This window comes from Trachurus japonicus, unplaced genomic scaffold (assembly GCF_045865225.1).
Source record: "Trachurus japonicus isolate A0001 unplaced genomic scaffold, Traja_1.0 AP030184.1".
Taxonomy (NCBI): domain Eukaryota; kingdom Metazoa; phylum Chordata; class Actinopteri; order Carangiformes; family Carangidae; genus Trachurus; species Trachurus japonicus.
The window spans coordinates 53,851-59,235 of NW_028220317.1; positions in this window are offsets into that span (position 1 = coordinate 53,851).

The following is a 5,385-nucleotide window of genomic DNA, read 5'->3' on the forward strand; positions in this document are numbered from 1 at the left end:
TAGTTGACCCCATCAACTTCATTCCACTTCTAAAACATGCCGAACAAGTTGGTGAAGGTATTTCGTGAACGCTATGACGCTACGGCTAATGGCCCCCTTGTGGCGGCGACAGGAATAGCGCTCCATCGTGAACTGCCACCTCCCACGGATTTTGCCCGATTGACTTCATATTCGCTACAGATCATCAGGAGACCGAGCTGGTCAAACACTATTAAAAGCTTTTCTCTACGTGAAACGGCGTGGCTGCTAGGGGGCGACAAAGTTGGTCAACTGCTCGTTCAGTCGCCATGCTATTACGTTTGCCTTCCACGCCCACATACTTGGTCGTAGTCACTTCAAAATTTCAGTACATGATCAGGGGCCCGCCCTCTACGCCTCCATTTGATCGTACGCTAGCTCGCTCAAGACGCCCCCTTGTGGACACAGGAAATGTCGCGTTTTGCATCGACATTGTCCGATCGGCTCGAAACTTCACATGTGTGATGAGGTCACGACCCCGTACGCAACGGCCCACATCCCGTTACCGCCCCCTGGTGGACGAACCGTAAACCTGCCGTAACTCCATCGTACGTCGTCCGTTTTGCTCGAAACGTCACGTGTTCGACGAGGGGACCGCCCTCGACGCAGCCGCCCACGTCCGGTTGCGCGCGGGGGTTTTCGAAGAGCGGCCCGGGGGTAGCGGGGACGCCGAGTGGCGTGGAGCGAGGGCCCGTCATAGCCGCTTGCGGCTTTAATTAGGGCCCGAGCCTGTGTCAACGACCCAGGGAGGTCCCTATTGTTATTCGACATGCACATTAGTCGACGTGCCAGCCGACGAGTAACAACAAGTAAGCAAGCAAGTAACCAAGTACTGCATAGACCTGGCAGCAAAAACCCCAGATATTGTAATGTTTATTTTTCTTATTATTATTATTATTATTATTATGCCACTTCGAACGCCATTTCGACCCCTTTCCCAAGCCGGGAAACGGACGAAATTTTGCACGCACGTGGGGCCTGTGGCAACTTAGCGTTGAGTGGTGGTCTCGCATGTGGGCGTGGCCAAATGGCAAAATAGCGCCCCCTACAAACTTTTCAAAAACCCATAGGGAAAAAAATGACGTTAACGAAAGCGTACCAAAGTCGGCAGACATATTTATCAATGCGAGATGAACAAAAAATCCTCTTATGGCGAAGCCCAAAACCCAACAGGAAGTCGGCCATTTTGGTTCAAATTTCGTTTACGCAAAACGAACTCCTCCGAGGGGTTACGCCCGATCGGCTCCAAATTGGGTCCAGAACATCGCCAGACCTAGCTGAGCTTATCTTGTGCTCCGCAGGTCTGTAGCTCAAAGGGGTTGGCCTCTGGCGTGCCCCGAAGTTTGGCGACTGTTTCGGTGCTCGCCATGTAAATACGAACGGCTCTCATGCCCACATACTTGATCGTAGACGCTTCAAACTTGGTGCAAAAATCTATGGCGAGACCCTGAACGATCCGACATATTATTTGCCGACGTCGCTCATAGCGCCCCCCGGTGGTAACAGGAAACGTACAAAAATTCGTTAAAAATACGTAGTTGACCAAATCGACTTCGTTACACTTCTAGTACATGCAGACCCGGATGGTGAAGCTACATCATGAACGCTTTGACCCTACGAGCAACGGCGTCCGTGTGCCGCCGCGGCGAATGTGTATCATCCCAATTTAAATTTCGTTTGCCTTTTACGTGCACATACTTCGTCGTAGCCACTTGAAATTCAAAGGAGATGACGATGGCTCCTCCCTGAACGTTTTGATGTATCGACTTCCTGCCTGGCTCATAGCGCCCCCCGGTGGTAACAGGAAGTACGCAAAAATTCATAAAAAATCCATACTTCGCCCGATCAACTTCATTCCACTTCTAATACATGCAGAACCAGTTGCTGAAGCTACATTATGAACGCTGTGAAGATACGACGAAGGGCGTCCGTGTGCCGCCGCGGCGACTGACGATTTTTTATCGTACAATTACGTTTGCCTTTTTCGTGGCTTTAACGAAGTCGTGTCCTCACGAAATTTCATCCACGGGTCAAGAATGGCGAGCTCTTTCAGCGGATAGAGTCGTTTCCCATGGGCGTGGCTAAATGCCTCAATAGCGCCCCCTAGAAGTTTTTCCGAATTTCTCCATAGACAAATTTCGCTTACTTTGTCGTACACATACGAAACTCGACACACACGTGTATCATACCCAAACTTACCAAAAATTGAATTGGAGCCACGCCCTAAACCCAACAGGAAGTCGGCCATTTTGGTTAGCATTTCTTTGACGCAAAACGAACTCCTCCGAGGGAGTTCGCCCGATTGACTTCAAATTGGGCACGGAACATCTCCAGACTGAGCTGATTACGGCTTGTGCTCCGCAGGTGTGTAGGTCAAAGGGCGTGGCTACTAGGGCACGGCCAAGTTCCCGAATTCAGCTAAAAAGGTTTAAATGCTATCACGCCCACAGATTTGATCGCAGCAGCTTCAAACTTGGTGCACATGATGATGGCGTGACCCTGAACGATCCGACATATTATTTTCCTACGTCACTCATAGCGCCCCCGTGGTAACAGGAAGTGCGCTAAAATTCATTAAAAATACATAGTTGCCCCCATCAACTTCATTCCACTTCTAAAACATGCCGAACAAGTTGGTGAAGGTATTTCGTGAACGCTATGACGCTACGGCTAATGGCCCCCTTGTGGCGGCGACAGGAATAGCGCTCCATCGTGAACTGCCACCTCCCACGGATTTTGCCCGATTGACTTCATATTCGCTACAGATCATCAGGAGACCGAGCTGGTCAAACACTATTAAAAGCTTTTCTCTACGTGAAACGGCGTGGCTGCTAGGGGGCGACAAAGTTGGTCAACTGCTCGTTTAGTCGCCATGCTATTACGTTTGCCTTCCACGCCCACATACTTGGTCGTAGTCACTTCAAAATTTCAGTACATGATCAGGGGCCCGCCCTCTACGCCTCCATTTGATCGTACGCTAGCTCGCTCAATACGCCCCCTTGTGGACACAGGAAATGTCGCGTTTTGCATCGACATTGTCCGATCGGCTCGAAACTTCACATGTGTGATGAGGTCACGACCCCGTACGCAACGGCCCACATCCCGTTACCGCCCCCTGGTGGACGAACCGTAAACCTGCCGTAACTCCATCGTACGTCGTCCGATTTGCTCGAAACTTCACGTGTTCGACGAGGGGACCGCCCTCGACGCGGCCGCCCACGTCCGGTTGCGCGCGGGGGTTTCGAAGAGCGGCCCGGTGGTAGCGGGGACTCCGAGTGGCGTGGAGCGAGGGCCCGTCATAGCCGCTTGCGGCTTTAATTATTATTATTATTATTATTATGCCACTTCGAACGCCATTTCGACCCCTTTCCCAAGCCGAGAAACGGACGATATTTTGTACGCACGTGGGGCCTGTGGCAACTTAGCGTTGAGTGGTGGTCTCGCATGTGGGCGTGGCCAAATGGCAAAATAGCGCCCCCTACAAACTTTTCAAAAACCCATAGGGAAAAAAATGACGTTAACGAAAGCGGACCAAAGTCGGCAGACATATTTATCAATGGGAGATGAACAAAAAATCCTCTTATGGCGAAGCCCAAAACCCAACAGGAAGTCAGCCATTTTGGTTCAAATTTCGTTTACGCAAAACGAACTCCTCCGAGGGGTTACGCCCGATCGGCTCCAAATTGGGTTCAGAACATCGTCAGACCTAGCTGAGCTTATCTTGTGCTCCGCAGGTCTGTAGCTCAAAGGGGTTGGCCTCTGGCGTGCCCCGAAGTTTGGCGACTGTTTCGGTGCTCGCCATGTAAATACGAATGGCTCTCATGCCCTCATACTTGATCGTAGACGCTTCAAACTTGGTGCAAAAATCTATGGCGAGACCCTGAACGATCCGACATATTATTTGCCGACGTCGCTCATAGCGCCCCCCGGTGGTCACAGGAAACGTACAAAAATTCGTTAAAAATACGTAGTTGACCAAATCGACTTCGTTACACTTCTAGTACATGCAGACCCGGATGGTGAAGCTACATCATGAACGCTTTGACCCTACGAGCAACGGCGTCCGTGTGCCGCCGCGGCGAAAGTGTATCATCCCAATTTAAATTTCGTTTGCCAATTACGCGCACATACTTCGTCGTAGCCACTTGAAATTCAAAGGACATGACGTTGGCTCCTCCCTGAACGTTTTGATGTATCGACTTCCTGCCTGGCTCATAGCGCCCCCCGGTGGTAACAGGAAGTACGCAAAAATTCATTAAAAATCCATACTTCACCCGATCAACTTCATTCCACTTCTAATACATGCAGAACCAGTTGCTGAAGCTACATTATGAACGCTGCGAAGATACGACGAACGGCGTCCGTGTGCCGCCGCGGCGACTGACGATTTTTTATCGTACAATTACGTTTGCCTTTTTCGTGGCTTTAACGAAGTCGTGTCCTCACGAAATTTCATCCACAGGTCAAGAATGGCGAGCTCTTTCAGCGGATAGAGTCGTTTCCCATGGGCGTGGCTAAATGCCTCAATAGCGCCCCCTTGAAGTTTTTCCGAAATTCTCCATAGACAAATTTCGCTTACTTTGTCGTACACATACGAAACTCGACACACACGTGTATCATACCCAAACATACCAAAAATTGAATTGGAGCCACGCCCTAAACCCAACAGGAAGTCGGCCATTTTGGTTAGCATTTCTTTGACGCAAAACGAACTCCTCCGAGGGAGTTCGCCCGATTGACTTCAAATTGGGCACGGAACATCTCCAGACTGAGCTGATTACGGCTTGTGCTCCGCAGGTGTGTAGGTCAAAGGGCGTGGCTGCTAGGGCACGGCCAAGTTCCCGAATTCAGCTAAAAAGGTTTAAATGCTATCACGCCCACAGATTTGATCGCAGCGGATTCAAACTTGGTGCACATGATGAGGGCGTGACCCTGAACGATCTGACGTATTATTTTCCTACGTCACTCATAGCGCCCCCCGGTGGTAACAGGAAGTGCGCTAAAATTCATTAAAAATACATAGTTGACCCCATCAACTTCATTCCACTTCTAAAACATGCCGAACAAGTTGGTGAAGGTATTTCGTGAACGCTATGACGCTACGGCTAATGGCCCCCTAGTGGAGGCGACAGGAATAGCGCTCCACCGTGAACTGCCACCTCCCACGGATTTTGCCCGATTGACTTCATATTCGCTACAGATCATCAGGAGACCGAGCTGGTCAAACACTATTAAAAGCTTTTCTCTACGTCAAACGGCGTGGCTGCTAGGGGGCGACAAAGTTGGCCAACTGCTCGTTTAGTCGCCATGCTATTACGTTTGCCTTCCACGCCCACATACTTGGTCGTAGTCACTTCAAAATTTCAG